General features: G+C 43.2%; 1 long non-coding RNA gene across 1 annotated transcript; it reads right to left on the bottom strand.

The window, feature by feature from the left end:
- Window positions 1–3,218: 3,218 nt before the first annotated feature.
- LOC120827773 (uncharacterized) lies at window positions 3,219–6,117 on the bottom strand. Its single transcript, XR_005713446.2, has 3 exons — window positions 5,843–6,117; window positions 4,835–4,968; window positions 3,219–3,552 (listed from the first exon to the last, which is right to left on the bottom strand). It is a non-coding gene; the product is annotated as an uncharacterized LOC120827773 (long non-coding RNA).
- Window positions 6,118–23,711: the final 17,594 nt, after the last annotated feature.

The following is a 23,711-nucleotide window of genomic DNA, read 5'->3' as shown; positions in this document are numbered from 1 at the left end:
TACATTTCCTCTTTGTCTACCTTTCTAATGAGATGGGCTGCAGGAAAAAGCTTCTCGCAGCCACGAGGCAAAGAGGGGAAGGGCTGAGGTGAAGAGAAAGGGATTATCCCTGTAGGTGTAGTGTTGGAGGCTTCTGTCTTCTCCTCCGCCTCCTGTTTTTCTTCAGGCTCGGGGAGTAAATGTGTGTGTGTGTGTGTGTGTGTGTGTGTGTGTGTGTGTGTGTGTGTGTGTGTGTGGTGGTAAAGAACAATGGTGTATTTCGAATGTGTGTGCACACACTATAAACATATTTTTAACAGCGTTCCGTTTAGTTGCTGTCAGTAATTACTGATATTTTCTCATCATTGGGTGAAATTTAAGGCGTTAAAAGCCTGTGTTCTTTCACCTCCAGACGTCTTGTCCAGGTGAGCTTTTGGCCTCAGCCAATCACAGGAAAGAATCACTCTGCTGATCCACCACATCAGTCCACATCATGACGCCAGGATAGAGATTTTCTCTAAATATTATAATTGTTTTTTGGGGAGTAGAATGTCGCTTTTTATGATTATTTTCGGGGAGCTAATACTGAATTACCCAGTAAATACACAACAGCTGCTTGTGGCGAGGAGGAAAATAAATAAAAACAACCAGAAAAGGACGAAAAGATCCTGATTAAAGTTAACTAGTTGTCAAATAAAAAATAGGTTGATCCTTCACAGAGAAAATAAACTGTGGTCGGTTTGAATTCAGCTACAATGGATTTCAAGTAAGACCAATTTTCACAGCTGAAAGTACTGAAAAAAACCTTCCACAGAATATTTCAAAATTTCTGTCCTGCTACAACCCGTTTCATCAACAGCATTCAGCATTCTATATTCTCATTGAAGCAGCCATCTATAAAGCCTAGTCCAACTATTTTTGGAGGAGTTTCGGGTCCTTTTGACCTTCTATGTTCTTAAAGGCCTTTTCTTCAGCCATTCAGTCAACACATCCCTCCCTTCACACAACCATGCAGACAAATTATTACCACATTTATTAATACCATCACAGTGTTATGACATTGTTTATAATGTCACTCAACTCTGTGTCTCACTGTTCTGTTTGTGTGTGTTTACTGTACGTGTTCATCCTAGCAACGGCTACTCGGTGTACTAAACAAACCGAGCTGTTTTTTTAATCTCTTAATCTGAACATTGGTGTGTGACTGGACATGTTCACCACCCCCCACACACGCCAGTTACTCTCTCACTCGGGGATGACATCCTTATGACTTAACCCTGAAAGCTCATCCAAAAGTTACATAAAAATGCAAAGATATGCAAATTAAATACGATTTTGCATTTAAACTGGACACGGAAAAAGCTGCTGATTCATTCAGCCCATTCATGTTCATGTTTACATAGAACACCATAATTTGCAATCTGTTGATTTGAGTATTGATATTTCCAGTGAACTTCTTTGGTACGCAGTTCTGTACTGCCCACTCTGTCATGTCTACAAAATAGAGCAACAGTTAAAGATTGATGGTGCAACAAGGGTTTTATTTTTGCTTGTCTAGTAGCGGAGGTAATTTATTTTCACCTCTGTTGTCCTCAATGGTTCCTGAAACCCTTAAACATTCGCGGAAAAACTCCACCAATGCAGCCGTGACATCAGCCCCGACAACCAGGACTTGGTTTACACAGACTTGTATCTATGCACACACCTACGGTTTAAATAAAGAAGGAAACCTGCACAAGTCTGTGAGGCAAATTCTCATGCAAACCTGTGCTTGTCCTTTTCAGCATATGTCAGTCACTGCTTTATCACACGAGACACCCTGATTGGCTGGCACTCATCATCACGTGTGTGTTAGGACTAATACACACTGCAAAACAAGCCCTTAAATCCTGGTTTGAGAGTGTTTGGGGTAAAGAAAGGCAAAGCACGGAAATGAGAGAAAACAAATTGATCAGAAAAAGCGGTAGGTGATGGAGGTCAAGCAGAAATCAGCTCAGGGGGACAGTTAGTTCCCCTTCTCCCGGTTTTATTCTAAAGTGAGTATTTGGTCTTCACTAGAGGTACAGTTAGGAACACTACATTTAAAAGGTGCCTCCTCACTTCTGTCTCCCTCCCTGTCAATCCTTCAGTCATTCTCTCTCACAGCATCGCCCTAAATGGGACCAGGACCTGTTGACCTGACCCTTGACCCCTCCACTGATCACCATCCCCCGCTGTATGTTGCCATGGTGAGGAAGGAGGATTAAATTCTATGGAAACAGTAGCCATTCTTGTCCTTTAGCTTTTGTTATCAAGTATTTGTACAACAAGAGATGATACTTGTTTTGAGTTATTGGTGTGTGTGTGTGTGTGTGTGTGTGTGTGCATGACAGGGGAGCATGGAGGGATAACCTACCACCAGATTCTTGTAGTCCCACTAGAAGCCTAATCATTCCCAGCAGAACTAATTCTAAAACTAATACACTCTCACACACACACACACAAATCTCAAGTGTGACATTTCAAGTTCTGTAATTTATAGTTTTCATGAGTCTGTGCACACCCACACACATATATTGTAGGGCTGGTGACATACTGACCCTGTACATTTGGGAGGTTCTATTTATTGAGGTGGAGGACATTTATGTTTTACTATTTTATCTCTTTGACAAACTGGGGTAAACTTTTCAACCTTTTCACGATTTGTTTCAATGTCTAACGCAACATCTATTACGAGCTAACTCCACATTTTGCACGTTGTATTCATGTACGTGCGTACGGTTACAAGTCTATTTGCTTTTGCTGTACTTGCATGGCTTCACTTATATGTATGTAAGTGTGTTTGAAAATACAGACTACCTGAGTAACAAAATACCATTTGTCTGTCTGCAGTGGTGGGGGTCACCGCCGTGTTGTCACTTAACCAACTGGCAGGACAATCCGTCATAAGGTCAAAGTTCAGCTTGAGGGTGTCTAAATATGAACCGAACACCACACTACACACACACACACACACACACCCATGCACCCATGCATGGACTTAATTAAGGTAACACAAGGGCCAAGCAGTCGCTGTATGAGCTGAGAGCAGACAAAGTGGAGTCAGAGTTTTTTACAACACACACACACAAATATAACCGTCAGCCCACAAATCACTCAAATCGTCTTGGTTTCAGCTACTAATAAGGTGTGTGGAGAGGGTATGGTGTATGCTGTGGGTAAACAAAGGCCTTTGGGTGGAGATTAAACGCAAACTTGGATTCATTTAACTTGGATTGGTTTAGTTTGAATTGAGAAACTCGTGCATGCTCATACAGGAACACAAAGTACAGCCGTGTGGTGGTCAAACGTGTTGAAAGGAAACTTCTAAATGTTTTATGGTAGTTGACACCATTACAATCATCAATCTTCTTCGACAAAACATCCAATGAGTGAAGAGGAGACGTCCATTACAATGGACTCTGAGCAGTGACAGAGAATGGCGGCTGGAAATAGTTGCCTTACCAAAATGGACATATGGAATATAGCAAAGGAATGAGATACACACAATATATTATCCAGCCACCATCTGGGGAATCCCTCACCTTCACCATTCTGTAGCAAAGAAAGAGAGGGAGAGTAAAGGGAGGGGGGGGAGAAAAACAAAGTATGAGGTCCAAAGAGTCAAAGGTTAAAGTCAAACGGTGTGTTATAACATCCTCCACTCTCTGTGCGTTATTCTCCTCACAGCCACCCGCTGGGTTTTCAAATGTCCGTTCGTTGGGGCTGATGACCGCTGGACGAGCCACCAGCTGATCGTTACAATAACAGCTTGCTTCTCCCGCATGTCGGCAGCAGCAATATCAATATGGGGAATTTAACTGCTAGTATGGGCAACAGGGTCACGTCTGTAATGTCACTAGTGAACCTGGCTGTTTGTTTTCTTCTGGAAAAGGGTCCTGTGAGAGGGACGTGACTTGGGGAAGGACACGACAACAACCAATCAAGTAGCAAACGCAGATATCTGCGTATTGTTTTCAAACCAGTTCAACTCAGACTTTTCAAACTCCTTCATTTTTGGAGCTTGAACGCTTAAACGCGGCGGTGTGTAAACGTAGCAAGTGATATGCCTTTTTGCAAATGAAGTATCCTTTTTACCTTTTTTTCAACGTTTACTCATGACGGTACGGAAAACAAATCTGTGAGAATCGGTGTGAGGTGTGAAAGGGGCTGGTGAACGAGAGGAGGGAATGACAGAGACTATTGAACCACAAGAGGGCTCTTTGTCCATCACAGATATTTGGCACACACACAAAGTCTCTCTGCAATGCTACAAAGCTTTTCTCATCAAACATATGTAATGCCAGCTGAACAAGAGGCCCGACTAATCAACTCTGAGGTAGGTGTCCCTGTGTGATCCCGGCCTGCTAATAGAGTGCCTGGAATCACTGGATTAACATGACAGAGACCTCCTCTGATCCTCCAAGAAAGACACGATAGGAAAGTAGTAATCCTCAGACAGTCCACATTAAACCAGGCTGTGATTCTGCAGAGATGTTATATGTGAGTTATCCATGTGGAAGAGTTTATTAGGTACTAAAATACCTAATTTTTTACTTTTTCTTTGTTGTTTTCACAGGGGCCGTGCATATTGGTCAACATACAGTATTAAGATTGAGTTTTTAATTGTGTCATTAACTGTGAAACCCAAAACACTGTCCCTCTGTTTTCACACGTAGATTTGCTCCCACATAAACAGCATCGAAATTTAACAGTGATTTAAGTGACTACTCCTGTCAAACACAATGACATGACATAGCTTTTAAAACACTACCTCCTAATTACCCCACGATAACAAACACACAAAATGTTCCTTAGAAAAATGTGTTTACAGTACCTTGAGAAAATTCCCTCTGTACACTCTCAGAGATCATGCTGTGCGCAACACACTTTTATGTGAAGTTGGCTTGTTTTACTTCATCTTCATCTCCTTTGTAACAGAGTACGTTTCGTGTGACACTGGAGCTCTGGCTTTTAGAGAAAAAAAAGGCATAATGGTCAATCTAGTTAAAAGTGATGACAAGCTGAAAAAAGGAATAGAGGGGGCATGAAAGGGGGAGAAAGTCAGCGAGAGAGCAAAAGAAGACAAGAGAAACGGAGGCTCGGGTCTGTTTTTATTGGACCGCTTCTGGAAGCAACAAATGTTGCCTTAAATTTATGGCGGAACGTTCTTTTTACAGACTCTAGCACAGACTAAAGCAGAGGAGCGGACCCCTAACTGAATGAGTTAGAATTTGTTGTTCCGTTCAGATAAGACCTCACCCGCATGTTTGTCGGGACGCGTCCAGAAGCTGAAAGATAGCTGCTCGTTATCTTTCTTACCATAACAATGAACTCATTTGGATAAACATTTATTTGGTGAAATGCTATGTTGTGTAGCTCTGCGGTGTGCTAAAGACAGAGGTCATGTTGTAATTGGATATACAGCAGCAGCTGGATAGTCAGTACAACAGGAAAAAAAAATACGCTGTTTTCCTTTTTTGCAGAATCCAAAACATATTCACCAGAAAGACAACATTGTGCTAAACTTCCCCGTGACACATGCATTTGTGGTGTGCCACAATGTAGGCGGCTAGTACCATGCTCCCCAACTATTAGAAAAAGACACACAAACCCTTCCGCATCTCATTAAATGTCAGGGGACAAGTGCTCTTCTCTGCAATCTACCCCCCTTCTGTTTTCAGCTCGTCCCTCATTCCGCCGATGGCCAGTTCCCCAGGGGACAGGTGTGTCGCCACCCCCCCATACGCACACATCCCCTACCCCCCCATTCCTCTCAATCCACCCCCTCCCAGGCGCCAAGAGACAGGTGCGTTGTGTTGTGGCCTCACAGTGACCTCCTTACCTGAGGGGTAGTCAGGGGGTCTCCTCCTCCCCGCCATTCTTTTCTCCCTGCACCTATCGGGCGGCCCTCCACCACCTGCTCGAACCCCAGCTGCTGGTGCCGAGCGAGTTTGGTTCTGGATCTGGATCTGGAGGCGGTGAACAGTAGGGGGAGTAGGTGAGGGGACAGGGGAGACCAATTCTAGGGACTCGCACATCCCGTAGAGTGAATGTACTGAGTGGACGGCGGAGCAAAGAGTCACAGAGAGTGAGACGGACATGTGATACGACACGGCCCACCAGCTCTCTTTGTTCTCCCCCTTTCAGCAAATGACAGACAGGACAATAGCACCTGGCACTGCTCCTTCTCTCTCTATCACTCCTCCCCTCCTTTTCCTCTCTGCATTCTCCTCATCTCTCGCTCTGCGGCCCTCTTCAACTGCGTTTTCGCTCTATACACACAGCGGAAGTTTTACACTCTGGCCCGAAAAAACCTCATAATCATATGTTTTGGTAATTGGTAATCCCAGTTTTGGTAAACTGGGATGAGTCTCGGCCCAAGTTTCCACTCTTATCTCGGTGCCTGGAGCAAACACGGGGCGAAGCTAAACCATGAGGACAGAAGCAGAGCATGTGGAGCATTGTGACTGCAGAGTGGAGACGGTAGCTAAACATTTCCCAAAAAGCTAACAAGCTAGCCAGGTGCACCATGTAGTCTATACAAATAGGAAAGCTGTGCTGATTCTATCTTGCTAATTGGTGCTCTTCCTTTGTACGGAACTTTGTCTGCTGTGCACCTTCTGAATGAGGTAGAGACTTTTTATATGATGTGTTGTGCTGTTATGTTACTGTTATTGCATTTTTGCAGTTCTAGTTATGGCACCGCCTAATATTATTTAGACAAAGAAAAAACAGGAATCCTCACAATTGCAGATCTGTAAATTGTTGGCTTTAAGTCTTGAAAAAGGAAAATGAATAAAATGCTCTTCATTTTATATATGAGTCTTTACTGTCGCTGTTCCCATAATGATGTTCCTTTTGGTAAAGATGATTTGGCAGAATGTCTGACATGGTTGGACAAAATATTGTCACATTTATTTGCAATATTCCAAAGCTTTTACAAAGTACAGCATTTATTTTATTTTTTCGCTTTCCAATCCCACTTAGCTTTTCTCCTCCTTCTCTTTGTGAACTCTTCACCCCGTGGTTGCACTTCTGACTGTCTCTGCTTCCCCACACAGAGAACACAAAGACTCATTCACACACTCTACACCTGCACTGTATTCCAACACACACCCGCATTTACTAGTGTGTAGTGTGCCTGCTGTTCTGCTGCATTAATTGAAACCAGACTGACCCTAAAATATGTTGTGCATTTGGTGTTATCAAAAAATTAAGTGTGTTAGAAAACTAGATATACAGTGTGGAAGCCTGGAGAGACCCGCTTTAAATAGAATAGTGTAATAGGGAGTGGAAAGCAATGTATGGAAGGGCCCCTCGGGAGACCTGTCCATTGTCCAACCAACATCCTCTTTGTGTGTCAGTTTGTGTGCGTGTGACAGGATGTTCCTGACACCTCTGAAAAGCCACTTCACCTCCCTCCACACCCTGCACACCCATTCCTGTGCATTGTTTCCTCAAGAGAAACAAGACGCAGCGAGAAGGACTTCATGTGTGAGTGTGTGCGGTTGTGTGTTTGAGTGTGTGTGTGTGTAAGCGAGAGACAGAAACAAAGTGAGGTAGTAAAGAAGTGTAGAGTACATGTAAAGGAGACAGAAGGAGTGGACGTGGGGGATGTTATTGTGCAGCCAAATGTGAGAATTTTTCTTAGACAGAGAGTCTGGTGGGCAAGACTCGAAGGGGGAGTCGGCTCGAGATGACAAAGGGACTGAAAGGAGGAGAGGAGAGATGGAGGGATAATGGATGATAATGTGAGAAACAGGAGAGGAGCCAGTGAATGAGATTATCTGATCTGACTGCTCTCCATGCGGCAAAGACACAGTGGACACACGGATACACGCACGGGCCAACAAGAGAACAAACACACAGGCTTTGTGCCCTTTTCTCTCCCTTTGTCCAGCAACACCTCTCTGTACTTTACGTTGTTGCTTAATTACTGCCAAGAAGACGGGGTCAATTCCTTGTCAGCCAATTTCTTAAATATAGGGCTGCTTATGTTTTTTTGAGCCTGCTTTTGGACATCCACAATTTCATGAATTCCACCAGAAACCTTTTTTTTTTAAAACAAAGTGAGGTGAGGAAATAATATAACACAATGAGAGCAACTATAAAATATTCTAAAACAATCCAAATTTGTCCCAATGGTGCCATACTTCAAGAATTCGCTTATCAGCGACAAGGCAGCGCATCTCCTTAAATGAATAGTTATAAATGAAATTATGCCGATTTTCTTTCTTCCCAAGAATTAGATGATCAAGTCCACTACAGTAAATATAAAACTACAGCCAGTCGCCGGTTAGTATATAGCTTCACAAGACAACTAGCATGTCCCGGTCCAAGAGGAAGAAAACACACCTACCAGCTTATAATTGAACATCTCATATGTGGTTTGTTTAAACAACGTACAAACACTGAAGTGTGAAAACTGCATAAGGGGTAATGGTGGATTACATGTCTCTAGTAATTATTTAATGACATTTCCAAACATTCTCAACTACTACAAGGTGCTGTTAAGTCCTAAAAAGTCAAATAAAAAAAATAATTATCCAAAATACACATGATAAAAACATGTTACTTAATAGATTGCTGGATTAATTTCCATAACAAAAAAAACAGTTCCTAAAATGTCAAACTATTCTTTTACAGATCTCAATTGAGATCCGCCAGCAACCTGAACTGACAACCCAACTTCAGATCAAGGTTGGACTCAAAGAAATTGCACTGCAGAAAAACTGATCGACAACAGTGTGGAGGGTGACACGGCGTCTGGTGTGAATGGGGCCTGCTGCAGGAGATCAAGGATCATAGCTTTTGGTGTCTCCTGGGTTGAGAACACCGTTCCTCTCAGGAAACAACCCATTTTAAAGTGTCAAACTCAGAACGATAGAAAATATTCACACAGTGTGCAAGCAGCAACCTTTTCACTGTAGCTTTAGTCTGTCTGCTGCTCTGTGGGATTCTGGCTGCTCACCCAACCGGCCGCACTGTGTTTTGACTGCCTGTATGCATTCTTCAGTTCAGTGTTTTGGGCCAATCACGACTTGGTGAAGGGCATCTCATCGCTTGAGTTGAGATGGTTAACATCTGACACGTAGGCCTGTCCAATTAAAGAGTCGCAAAGAATACTGGCTGTTTGAGAACATTACAAGATTTCAGAAAAAAAAAATGTCTTGTTTGCTTAAATTCTGTGGGCTGTGTGAGTTGACCTGAAAGCTTTTTAGGAAAACATGCCTCTAAGGCACAGGGGGTTAGAGGTTGGCTAAAATAGGGACATTGTAATTTGACCATGAGAAAATGGTCTACTTGACTTTTCAGTTGTTCACAATTTTCTTTGTGTACAAATATGGATGTAGACAAAGTATGTGAGCTGTGAGTGTGTGTGTGTGTGTGTTCGCCTGCATGAGTGAGTGAGTGTCTGTGCCTAATCCACTGACAAAGAGAGACGTGTAGGATAATTATTGAGCTTCAGCCTTGATGACAGAAGCGCTTTTCTATTAAACTACGTAGCCTCTTTCTCTCTCTTTTTTTCTTCCCTTATTTCTCTCTTTCCATCTCCCTTTATCACTTTTCTTTTCCTCTTCCATCTCCCTTCGTCATCCTCCGCTGTCTCTCAGTCATCAATCTCACTTCTCCATCTTTCTTAATTCTCTAGCAACCTTGATCCCTTCACATTACCTCCCTTCAGACTGTACCCATCTAATTTCCCCTCTTTTCCGGCATCTCCCTCTCTGTGTACGTTTTTTAGGCCTTGTACATGTATGTGCTGACAGCCCCAATGAGGTGGTCCTCTGGAAGACATCTGAAAAATGTCCCTGTGCAATTACCCCCATGTAGACGCTGACACACAAAGCAATGGACAGGGAGAAACGAAAAGAAAATTCCACGATGGAGAAACATGTATTTAGAGTTTCAACACTTCACACTTAGATGCTTTCAAATTCAGACCCTGCACAGACAATGTGACGTACACCTTAACCTCTGGAAGGATAGCGCACACATACTTCCAGAAGCAAAGGCCACACATGCACTTGCAGTGGGATGATGATCGACTGATGTGGTAATCGCTCAGGATGATTTGCGTGTTTTAGTCACTGCATATGATCAGTTGTCAACTGGCACATAACAAAGGAAAAAACTGCACCCCAGCGGAAACGTGTGTGCTTTTGTGCATGTTGTGTCACTGTGTGAGAGTGCATGGGAGTGAAACGGAGACTGAGGATATCATAAACAGCCTTTCAGGAAGAGCCATTGTCTGCCAGGAAGGTTTATATTGTCAACCGTGCCAAAATAACAGAATTGGGGACATCCCAACGGATGTGTGTGTGTGTGTGTGTGTGTGTGTGTGTCTGTAGGCAGCTTATTGGGAGAGTAACATCACATGCTTGTGTCTGTGGCATTAGATGGGACGGGTGTGAAGACCCACTGGGCTACATTATCGATGTTGCCATTGTCTGAGTTATTTTATTAGTCGTGGCAGGTGATTTTGTCGACACTGTTCAACTTTAAGGCCAACCAGGACCTCAGACTCTGAAGTTGTCCCCTCGTACGTTTCAGTCTATCATATCATTCAATCTCAGACATGTTACGACTTCAAGAGATCCCTAAACAGTTTGCTGTGAGCTTTAGAGAGAAACTCTTGTTTTCAGCCACAGTGCAAATGAGCCCGATGGAGACACACAGGAGAAAATCGTTGGAGCTTTGAGGTATACAAAAGCCCCCCACCCATGACAATAGGACCAGCAGAGCAGCGAGCCGTTTTAATTGCCTGGAGCACTCCTTCCATGCTCTAAACCTTTAGACAGCCATATCCACCATTTCAAACAGCGCTCTCTCGCAGCCCCCACGTCCACTCGGTGCCTCTCCCTTTCTTAACCCCCCCTCCACCTCCCCTCTTCTTTCTGTCCTTCTGCCTCTCTCTTAACTAGCTCTCCACTTCTTTGCCTTTTAGGCCTTTATTCCATTCAGCCTCTCCTGTGAAACCAGCAAACTAATTCATCTCTAGACAAATTGCCAATCAGCTGAGGACAAAGAGACGGGGAGAAAAGAAACCGGTCCTCAATGGAGCCAATCGCTGTTTTACTAAACGTTCCTTCAGAGGAGGGGAGGGGAGCGAGGGGGGGGAGAGAGCCTTTAAATGTGTGTGTTTGTCTGTCTGTGTGACCGTGGGGTGTGTATAATTTTGGTCTGTGGGGGATTTGTGAGTGTCAGTGGGGGTGTGTGTTCATCAAGACGGTGTGTGTCCTCGTCACCCCTCCTGCCAGGGTTCACCACTTTCTGTATGCGGAGGTTAACGACCTCGCCGTCCAATCACATTCTCCTGTCAGGGCACCGTCGCCAACAGCAACAGGTGGTCCGGCCAATTGGTATCCGACAGAGCGGAAAAATAAAGGGAGAAAGAGACGAGAGGATGAATGTGGGGGAGGAAGTGAATGGAACAGACTGGATCATGGGAGCGTAGTTTCCCCAAAATAATTTACTCTTTCATGTAATGGCTCGTCGTCCAGCTTCTTAAACTGTGACAGTAGACACAGATGGCATTCTTTGTTTGGTGTATTAAGCAGACAGCACTGTCTACCAACCTGCAGCCAACACAGCACTTCACAAGTCACGTCGTGTGTTAAAAAAAAACGGAGTGACGCCAGTTTATTCATTTATTATTCAGTGCCGCAGCAATCCATTGCCCAGCCAGCTGGTGATAAATGACGTGGCCCAATTAGCATGGAGCCCCCTTCGACCAAAGCGACCCGATTTGAAATGCGAATTACTGCGCCCAGAGCAAGAAAAAAAGGCTGCTAACGAGCAATTCGCAACCCAGATTTCTCCAATTCCACATCCTCAAACCCAGATCTGGCAGGCACATACATACGAGCCGAAGCTGGCTCACATTTCATCCTCCACTGCCAGAATCAAGTCAAGTGCCCCAACTCCCAGCCATAATCAGCCTGACTCCGATGGTAACCTGTGGAGCAACTTTAGCCCAATTATAATCACGTTGAGCTGTCAGACTCAGTGACTCCATGGACGGGACCAATTAACTGCTGTACACTGGAAATGGGCCATTAGTATCTCCGGGATTTACAGCATTCTTAAATGACTTGAGCTATAATCAAGTTAGGTGTTATTTAAAAAGATCATTAAATAACACCGATTTTTGAATGAATACGAGTCACTGGGATAATAAAGCTAAAGAGGAGACAAACAGCGCCCTTAAGTAAATATATTTTAGTTGACTGCTTCTCAAACCTTTTTCATAATCCGGCTGGCACGCCTACATTTCTGCAGGAGAAAGCCAATGCGTTGCCTACGTATGTAAACGGCTTATTCAGGTGTCGAACCAGGTTTACACAAGAGTGTGTTTGCTTGACCGACTCTTTAGACAGAGAAAGGTCTTTGAAGAGTGAAAGCCTTCAGTTGGGATCTACGAAAGATCCCTACTTATAGCAGCTGTACTACTGTCGAACATGTTCGACCAAACCCAAGTTTAATCCACAGCTGAAAAGGGAAAAGCCTGCAGTGTCACATATCGCTTGTGTCAGTACACTGCAAACATGCAACGGCTGAGATCAGATTGCCGAGCAGCTGCACGTCAAAAGGAGTTTTTTCAGAAAACCAGATTATGTCTTAACGTGAATTTCCCAATACCCCAATTCTACATGTGTATAGAAGCCCGGCTTAAGTCACAAAGACGCACAGGAAGAGCATGTGAGAAACGACGAACGGCCGGATGGAGAGGGACAGCAAAGGGAAAAGGGGGAGCCGCGACACGTTTAATCGCTCTCGTCTGTCAGTTAATGATCCCTGTGATCTCTCGCTCTCTTTCTCTTTTTCTTGTTCCTCCCTCTCTCAAACTCTGGTTCCCTTTAGCCACTGATTAAGCACCTAACAGGCTCATAAAAAAAAGCAGGGGAAACAAAAGAGGAAGGAGAAAGGCGGCATTAGTCTGGGCCGAGTGCCCCTGTCTCGTTAGATGGAGGGTGAGCGAGACGCTGCTCCAGAGTCCGTTTGATCATTAACTCGGTTAAGCAGTCGTGGCCATAAAACCTGTCAAACCTCCTCCTTTTTTTTTGTGTACACATTCACAATTATTGAGCTTCTTCATGTCCACCGGTGCTTGCCTTCTATTTGTTTTGCGTATGAAGTTGTCTCTGTTCTTATACAGTGACCATAAGGTGTACGATTCGTATCAGCTCTCCAGTATCTGTTCACACACGTAAAACACAAAGGCGCACACATACCATTTACTACCTCTTACTACCTATACAAACACAGGAGGACTATGGGAGTAACCAGGGTGAGGTATCACTGCCAAAAGTACATTGTATTTAGTACAACAGCCTGTCCAAAAGGGAGGAGGTGCATTCACGTGATCGTGTAGTACACACAAATGTGCACGCTTTCTTTTCACAAAATGACACAGAGCAGTTTGTGGAGGGAGACAAGAGGGAAAGTAAAAACTGGACTTACCAGAAAAGCAATTTTCCTGGTAAAGGTGAGGGAAGCCAGTGGTGTAAACTGGCGGGGGGAAAAACACAAAGACAAGAGAACATTTTACATATCCCAAAATATAAAGCGGTGAAAGAGGAAAGTGGGGCACAGAGAGTGAGATAGATTAAGATATCGTGGAAGGAAAAAGAGATTTGGGCCTGTTTCCTAAATGTGATTAAATGTAGGAAACCAGGCAGACTGGATGTAGCCCCCAGAGCTCCTGCTCCACCATTAACCCCCCACCAACATGTTGCGCATGTGTGTGCATGTGTGTGTGTGTGTGTGTGTGTCTGTGGGTCCACAGGAGGCAGAGTACTCACAGGAGCGATGTAGAGAGATTTTTCCTCTTCCCAACACAATCCAAATGAGATAAATACCAACATGCTTTTCCTATATTGTCCTCATTTAGTTGATTCTACAAAGCTGATACAGCTTGAGTGGGAATTGTTTTTTACAGTTAATAAAGCAGCAAAGGACTGATGTCAATAACAATGACAAAGTCACAAGTTGATTTAAAGAATGAACAAAAAAAGTACTTCTAGTTGGTTGTTTTGGCTTAAGGAACTATCCTTCATTTCCCATTGTGCAACTAATAGCATCCGTTTTTGGGACATTCCATACTGTGTCCAACATGAGCATATAGACCTACTAAGCAACAGCGTGTCATGTTGATGTAGCATTCAACTATATTTCACTACAAAGCAAAGTCACGAGTCATAGAATGAGGTGAGTTCAATAGTTTATTGACACGATAATGGAAGCAGACGGAGATATGAGGAATAGGAAGGCAGATGATCAGGATGGAACATTAACAGGAGGGTATTCCGAGTTCCAGGTTACAGAGTGATTGAAGCTGGTGGGATCCTGACAGACCCAAGCGTCGCGCACAAAGATGATATTGGACCTTTTTGCGCGACGGCCTCAACGAATCTACCAAAATATTAACATGTTACTGGGCAAACAACACAACGCTACAATACCACCAATGTTTAACAAGTGCCACTCAGATTATAGTCTCTACACACAGTTATTAAAAGTTATACATTTCAACATTTAAATCATTCTCTTTCTCTCCTTCACACACATATAGAGAAAAAGCGCACAGAAATTCAAGTAGGCTACTGTACTCTTTGTCCCCAAAAGTACAAATCATGTGACCGTCGGTAGTCGGTTTATGAAAAAGTGTGACAACAGTAAATGAGGCTGAGACTTGAGGGGGTTTTCCTGAGACTTTGTCCAATCAGGATGCCGGAAGCCAAACCCTTCCGCTTGAACACACACACACACACACACACACTGTGTACACGCCCAGCAGGGATATAAGCAGTGCTGAGGCAGTGTGATTCTCCTAATCTGTCTTACACCATGTCTTCTGTGCCTTGCTCTGCATGACCCCGTGCCATACACACAGGCTCACAGGCACCAACGCACACAAGCATACACAAACGACATAATACGCAGCGCATTCCTTCACATTCGGTCACACATCTCTGCCGTACGGGGTCACAAACTCCAAGTAAGACAGCTAAAATGGTCATTTGTCATTTTTTCAGTGTATTAAACAGTGTGCTCGTAAAGCTTTGCCTTACCCAACATGTGTTTTGGTGTTCGTGCATGAAAGAGTGTGTGTTTAAGTGTGCACGTGCGTGTTGGGGGAAATGGGCTAATTTGTCTGTGTATCCTGACCATGTTCTTACGTGCTGCTGCCACCGCTTTAATGAGGAACACGTTTGGGCTGATATTACTTCCACATGCCGCTGGGACGGGAGAGGGGCTTTCGGAATACGAACAGGGAATATTAAACATGCGTTTGGACACATAGTAACAGTAACACTGGCCTTTTGGTATCGCACTCAATCTCTAGAATTGTTGTGACAGTTATGGGGTTCATTTGTGACATTCATATAATGAAAGGATGAAATTAAACCCCAATCCGGCCTCTAGAGGCCTTGGTACCAACTGATTTATTACATTGAAATGCATCCCATGCAATAGATACACAGTTGGGAACACTGAAAACATTCTTTTGAATGAGAATGACCCCTTTTAATCAACATGTATCATAAAGCACGTTCACTGCAATCTTCAAACCAGTTTACTTTGCCATACCAGACAAGAAACTTGACGCTCCCCTGCTTAAATTATTGTGCTTAACTAAACTGAATTATGTGGCAAGAAATGTGGTTTCCATGCAGGTATTTTTATTGGCTTCTATGTACATTTTCTTCAGCGGTGGTTTTAAACCTAATTGTACTAGAAGATCACACCAGGGAAAAATAGCCTGTTTATTACAATTCAAGACCCGAAGATTATCAGCCGACCTCATTGACATACAGGAATGTTGATATTCTGCATAACGGCAACTTTTCATATAGCGAGGCCTGGCAACTGTATAGTTCAGGATATGGAAAGACTGCGTCTATGGAAAATAAGCTGCGGTTAAATACTGTTGGGAACCGGCAACTAAAACAAAAGGTTAGGATCACTCTGAGATCAACGCATCACCATCAATCACCCAAACCCTCACGTCAAGAGCCATCACCACCTACGATAGTTAAGCTGTTGCTTAAATACATAACATTTGATGTCTGAACTTTAATCAACCGAAACATTTAGTGGGCCGCCGTTGGACGTCATTTGTGAACTATATTAGAAACAACATCTGATTATAGTGTGAGCCCATAAGAAATTGGAGTAAAATTGAACATTCCAGTTGTTTCCAGTTTTTTGGAGATCATTTGGTCACAAAAAGATTAAGACGTTGCAGTTCGACACATACGTAATGGATGGATCAGATCTGCAGACAAATCATTATTTCGTCAAAGAGGAATGACTCATTAGGCATGGAGAAAGAGAACGAGGGAGAATGGAAAGACAGAGGAAGAGAATGAGAGACAGAGGAAGTCCGAAGGACAGAAGAAAAAAAATCTGTTTTTTCATGTTATCTGAGGGAATGCAGAGAATCGAAGGCCTGGACACGTGAAATAGTGCAGACCGACAACCTGAGCCAGATCACTACTCCTGGAGGAGATGTGGGAACAGGGGGAGGAGAGAAAAACAAGTAGGGAGGAGAAGAGAGTTATGGGTTATGTGGGAGCAAAGATATGTGGATCAACTCCTAGAGGAAGGACTGAGAGTATAATGAGAGATTAATCAAATGGAGAATTTGCGACGAGGAGGATGAGGCTTGGTGGATGTCATGCAGAGAGGGGAGACCACGATGGGGAGGAGGGTGGAAGGGAATCAAGGAGAAGAGGGGAAGGAGGAGGACCGGGTCATTAAAGAGCTCTAATGACCCGCTGATGGACGAGGGGCCCAAACTCTGACCCCAAATTACTGCAGAGCCTGAGAACCCGTCCTCTGTTCTACAAGTGTGTGTGTGTGTGTGTGTGTGTGTGTGTGTGTGTGTGTGTGTGTGTGTGTGTGTGTGTGTGTGTGTGTGTGTGTGTGTGTGTGTGTGTGTGTGTGTGTGGGAGTAAAACAGAAATGAGCACACTGACACTACCTACAAACCGCATGAAATATTTTGACACACACACACACACACACACGCACACCCACAAACAAATTTCAAATGATCTATTTAAATGAAAATGAATTGCATCTAAGCAAACAGGTTTAAATATGTGTCCTCCAATGCTTACTGTGGCACATAGCTCTTTTTTCTTTGGTCAGCCTGCAAATCACAACAGTCAGTTGTGATTTGCAGCCGTTACTGTGAGTTTAAGGCTTGTCCAAAACGCTGATTGCTGTGAGGTGGACATACCAATGGTGTTCCAAGCTTATTCAACCTCCACTAGAACATGGGCCGATAAATCAGACCGGAGGTTTGGAGCGGGCGTTTTAGCTACCGGGCTGGCCATGTGCCACACGTAAATCGACATAATTAACACCCGTTCGTAGCTCAGACACAGTGATATTCGTCTTTTCACGGCTTCGCGGGGCAGAATGGTGCAGGATCAGGGGAGTTAAGCGTGATAAAAGAGAGAGGAGCACCTTCATCCAGTCCACAGTGACCCAGAGGGCAGGATAACCACGAGGAGATGGAGAAAAGAAAGCGTGTATGCACATGTGTATATACTGTATATACAGAAGCACCCAAACATTTATAGCCAAATGAAGACCAGATGAAGAAGCAATGAGATACTGAACCATGTTCATTCACTCTCTCTCATACTTACACAAGCACACACAAACAAGTCACACAGCAGGATAAGCAGCACTACTCGTTCATTACTGGGCAGTAAAATGCATAAATCTGTTTGGGCTTGGTGAACATGCAATAAAACGGGGGTTTCCAGACCACTCGCCTCTCTTTATGAGTAAACAAACCAAGTTTCTCCTGTTGACGGGTACAAGTTTTTCACACTCCTTAATAAATGCCACACACAATACCAGAATGAGGATGAAAGGTAAACAGGCTCAATGGTTTTGGCTAGAAAAATGTGGTGATTTATCATTGTTTCGTTTGAAGTACAATTATTTTACAACAATTTGTGTTTTACTTTGCGGAGTTTCGGTGCAGTTATAGAAGCTCTGCTCTGTCTTCACTATCCATCTATCTATTAACATTCAGTAGACTGGAGCCGGAATGCATGCAATAAAATCAAAAATGCTTAAAAACTTAAACATTTTCTGTCAAAATCCCAAAACAATAAACTTTGGAGATGAAACAGATAGCCAGTGGGGTGAGAGCGAGGGTGCGGGAGAAAAGACAGACTGTGAGTGTGTGTATGTGTGTAATTGATCGGAGGTTTTGGCCCGAAGCATAGGATGACCTCATTGCTTGCCTGATTTCTCAGCGTTCACAGTTATACACAAGCTTAGGATCAAGTTAACATGGAAGGCTAGCAGGCAAAGACACACACACACACACACACACACACACACACACACACCCTTCATCAGTCCACGATGTCTTTCAGCTGCTTAGGAAGGTTCTTTTCCAAAGTAAAAAAGAAAAACACAGACTAATTGGGGATCTGCAGTCCTGCAGCTGGTGACACAAACACACACACACACACACACACATCCACAGCAGTAAAAACAGACTATACTACAGAAACGGACGGGCCTCAGTGCACCCAGATAGCATCGTTCGACAAATATTAGTTGAGGTCTAGTGTGTATTTGCCTATCATGGCAAAATATATAGATGTAGGTAATCCATTCAAGAAGGCCTCCAAAAGACACAAACTTCATAATACCACCAAATAAACTCAATGAAATTCACCATCCTGAGGCTTGATAAGAAGAAAACTAGTGAGAAAGAAAGTGAAAAGTAAGAAACAGAAAAAAGAAAGAAAAAAGCCAGTCACACACACACACACACACATCAACATCCAAATAAGTCTGGAGCCAATCAGAGTGATAAGTAGAGCTGTAGGCACGTAGCCAAAGACCTGCAGGGTTTGATAGGCTCCGTAATGCTCCCTTTGGCTCCTAAGGTGAGAACAAGAAACCCACATGAACTTGACACAACTACACACATACGCACAGTCCGTAGGAGCAGATGGCGGGGAGGCGGTTGGGCTGGCAGTCACGCTTACTCGCTGTTTGTTTAGAGCCTTTTCCACTTAAGACAACGTTGGACATAACTGCTCTCTTTGGGTAAGCAGGTGTAGCGTCGGAGTCAGAAGGGTTTTCATGCAAATTTTGTTTACACCTTGTATTACTAAAAAACATTTAGATATGTGTTCATCCGTTCGTCTGGGTGGGAAAAAAGACAAAGATAAAGAGAGACAGAGAAGCAGGTCTCTTCGGCTCATTATGGAACAAATAACCCATTTCATCGAGAGAAGAAGGGCGAGCCAGCTGGACCGCTTCCCAGCACGTAGACTTATGGCAACGTACTGAGGTGAGACCGAGAAGGGAAAGTCAGTACAACTCAGCGGGAGCAAAACAAACATAAACTAACACGTTGTTGAAACATGATTGAAGCTGTGTCTTCCTCTTTCACTTGTTGGACAGATTTTACAACCTGGTCACCATGTACGCCAATTATGTCCTTTATTACATTTATTAGGGGAAAATGCATAAACATGGACCTGCTCTGAGTCTCTTGAACAAGATACATTTTAGATCCTAAGCAGAAAACAACACAAATGTAAAGATTAAAAGAAACAAGACACTGAAAGCCCAAAATAGAGAGAGAAAGAGTCTTTTCTAGTTTTTGGCCACAGCACAGCTGGTAGTACAGCACATTTTCTCTCTGTGGGCAAAGAAAAGGTAGGAGGCCTCCTTCCCTCTCCACTAATCACACTTAATGATTCAAATTGGCCAAAGAAATACCGTTGAAATCAAATCCACTTATGATAACACGTATGCGAACACATGTGCACACACACGCGCACACACAGACACACAAACCTTCCTTTCAGAGAAGCATTAAACTTTTATCCAAGCTTACACGTTCACACACATTCTGGCAGCACAGCGAGTGACTGGGATAGAAAGGAAAATGTATCTGAAGACGTGTGCTTGTTTGGATGTTTCCAATCCATCAGCAGGCCCCTAACAAGCTTTGCTAAGCCCCAGCTAATTGCTTGTAATTACGTCATAGGTACACTCTCTCGCGCGCGCACACACACACACACACACACACACACTTACAAGTGGCATATGTAAAGGAAAAAGAACTTGAGCCGACTGGTGCCCATAAATACTGTGTGTAAAGTGTGTGTATGTGTGTGCATACTATAATAAGTAAACCCCTACAGCTACATCAGACCCCTGTAGCGGCATTTCCTGAAACCTCTATGCAGCATTAGATATCCTCTTTCACCCCCAAACCCAAACACACACACACACACAGCAACTGTGGGCTTATCCCTTGCACACTTCAAAGTAATTTGCCGTAGGATAAAATAAAGCTTTACTTTCCATTCTTCTAAGAAATACCTAGTGAAGGAAGTGTATTGTTGTGCTCTAAAAGGGTTTCAATACACAGACAAAGGCAGTGTTTGTTTCTCAAAGTATTTTGCAGCAAAGTGAAGTAAAACAAATGAATAGAAAGAGGTCCAAATATAAGAGCACACCCATTATACTGCTACCATTTTAACACATAAGGAACCGTCTGGACAATTTGAGAACCGCTCTGTCTCCTCTGAGTCCGAAACGCAATCAGGGAGAAACATAAATACACAAAGACATACGGCTTGAAAATGTGCACATTGAAACCAACATATATTGAGTGAAGTAAATTCATTTTTTTGCACACATGCTGCACAGAAGCTCACGCACCAGCCAGAGAGCTGTGATGGGATTCCCATGAGCCACAACGACATAAAGTTACTAATCAGTTACACAAAAGACCAAATGCTATTGATTAAAAGTAAGTGCATGTGCCTTTTTATACGCCAAGAAAGAAACATTTTACTCCTCCTTAAGCACCTCCTGGCCACCCAAACGCACACCGGAGCCTGCATGTGCACTCATTGAGAACAGCACTGCTGCTTCTGGGTGGCTTTCCCGCTGTGCACTGGCACCTACGGCCTTCTTCCTCCCTCCCACTAATCACTCCATCCTGGATTTTTCATGGTTACCGATAGTAGTAGACACGCAGAGCGTTGTTTGTTCAGAACAGGCCTTGAAGTATTTTCACTCTTGGTGCAACTGGCATTCACATTTTACCATTTCGGATAAATTGATTCTTTTAATCACACAACAATAACCTATGAGTGTATCATATTTTATATATAGGCCTACTGTGTATTATAATTGAAAAAATAAAAGTGACCTTGTAAAACATCTGCTTGATACTAACCAGAACTTCTGCTTTAAAGACTCTCATGGCGGCAACAATAATGCCATGTTGGGGGATTTCCTTGTTTCTGTCACTGAATGATTTGCACCCTCCTAAACCCCTCCACACCGTGTGATTGTGTTGGATACTGTCGCCATGGCGACAAAGGTCCCGCAGCTTTCCCAAAGTTTGTTTCCCTGACCTTAACCACGAGGCTTTCTCTAACCCAAACACTGAGCTGTCTCTAACTTTAACTAAGTCAACTAAACAAATGGTATGAAATAACTGATAGAAACCAAGTATTGTATTTGAAAAGCAGGCAGATTTGGAATTTGAAGTACAGTAGCAGTTTTGAAGAGAGACATGGGACTCAACCGACACACACACAGTATAAATTAACACATGGCAAATTTGATACTATTAACAATACTTTGTTCCATTTAACACGCCTTGTTTTTAGGGTGTGGAGTTAATTTGGAAGCTCTGCCTGTAGCTGGTAGGAACCCGCCTAATGGAACACACACACACACACACGTCTCCTTGTGTTGAGTTGAGAATCGCAGGTCGTCTGCCAAGTCGCAGTCAGACAAAATGGCTACAGCCTCGCTAAACACACTGTGGTCTGTGGTAGCGGGAGCACTCAGTAAGACAAACAAACACACCAGCCCACAACTACCGCCATCCTCAAAGACTGTGTGTGTGTGTGTGTACGCATATTGAACATTGCACCCCTGCATGTTATTAATGTATCTTAGTATTTGTACAGCATTAATGCGTGTGCATGTGTTGAGGTTTCTGTGTGTGTGCAGAAGTGCGAGTGTGTTCAGTTGTGACTAACGGAGCCAAAACTATATTCTGCTGCCAGGATGGAAAGAAAAAGGGAAAGAAGAGAGGGAAAATAATCGCTCTTCACAGTTTAAAAAAACAAACCTTTCCAATAAATTTACCCCCCAAATCCCCATCCGCCGCTCCTTTTTTCTTGTTCCGAGCCGCTTTTATGGTAGAAATTAATCGTCCCCAACCCTCTGACAGCACAATAAAAAACTAAGCCAGGTACATACACTTAAACTAGGCCTTAGAGAACAGAGCGTGGAGATGAAAGACAGAAAACGGAGATGGAGGTAGAGAGCCATAGGGAGGCAACGAGACAAAGAAAATGCTGAGCCGAAGAATAGAAATAGAAAGAGAAAAGCGAGAAATTGATGAATGTGTGGGGGTATTAATGGAAATGTGAGTGGTGAAAATGTAAAATATACAAAGAAAAGAGTAAAATGGGGAGGAAAAAGAAGGAGTAAGGAAAGAGGCAATGAGTTGTGCAGTGAGAAACAGCACAGGAATTACTTTTACATCTGTGGCCAAAAATCCCCTCTGGACGTGTTCACACAAAGCAACACACACAAACACACACAGATTCATCCTCGGATGTCTACAGAGAGTTTTTAAACCGAAAACTTTACATCCTGAAATGCACATAGTTGAACTTTCTTTCCTCTTGGAAGGAAAAGGGATGTGGAAAAACAACATAAATTCAAGGGGGTTTTGACAGCAGCCAGGAAAACAAGAATTGTCACAAATGACCTCATTGGGGGTCAGACGCCCTGAGAAATATAAAAAGAGAAAGAAAAGGGAGAAAGACGGAGAGAGGCCAATGGGAGGACAATTATTCTTGACCGGTCCTTGTTTGGGAAAAAATTGTATTCACATATCATAACTCTTCCATTGGGAAAGAGAGAGAAGCTTGTGGAAATAATAATCATCAGCAACATAATCAATTGGCAGACATCTTGACATTTGCATCATCGTGAAAACAGATAAATAGAAAGCAAGTTAATATGTCCTCATCATACTTTGGCATATTTCACATGCGGCTACCTTAAATGGAAAAAGTATTTTGAAGACGAAAGGTTCGAAGATAAATTACTGAACTAATGTTCTACATTGAGGCAACTTCCAAATCCGTCATGAATTATTGGACACGTTTTGTCTGGATACTTCATTCCACTTGAAAAAGTTTTGTAAATGACTTTTGTACATTGTGTATGTCCACCCATAACTCATTTGCATCTGCGTTAAGCTCCTGTAAAAAGATAAGATGTTTTAAATCAGTTTTTGAGACGGCACTATTGACCATATCTGGGAAAAATGTTGCCCAACACATTTCAGAGCCTCTGCTATGTGTCATGCACGAGGGGAAAAAAAGGAAAATAACAAAGATTCAATCCGCCAGAGGTTTCATTTTAACTTCGGTATAAAGCACTGAATCCTGCATTAAGTAAGGGAGGGAAAATACATCTGTTAAATAGATCCAGCAACAGAAGCTGCAAGCCAAACATGCAAAAGCAGATTCTCACTTAGTTACAAATACTGTCACAAAACCTCCTCGTGGTTTACAGTTAAAACATGCAATGACAATGAGTAGGGTGCAAATACAAACAGTGTCAATCCCCCCCCCTCTCGCCTCACGGATCAGTGCACAGTGAAT

The sequence above is a fragment of the Gasterosteus aculeatus genome, chromosome 1 (genome assembly GCF_964276395.1).
Source record: "Gasterosteus aculeatus chromosome 1, fGasAcu3.hap1.1, whole genome shotgun sequence".
NCBI classification, from domain to species: Eukaryota; Metazoa; Chordata; class Actinopteri; order Perciformes; family Gasterosteidae; genus Gasterosteus; species Gasterosteus aculeatus.
The sequence above is the reverse complement of the archived record's forward strand: the minus strand, read 5'-3'. Positions and strand labels throughout refer to the sequence as shown.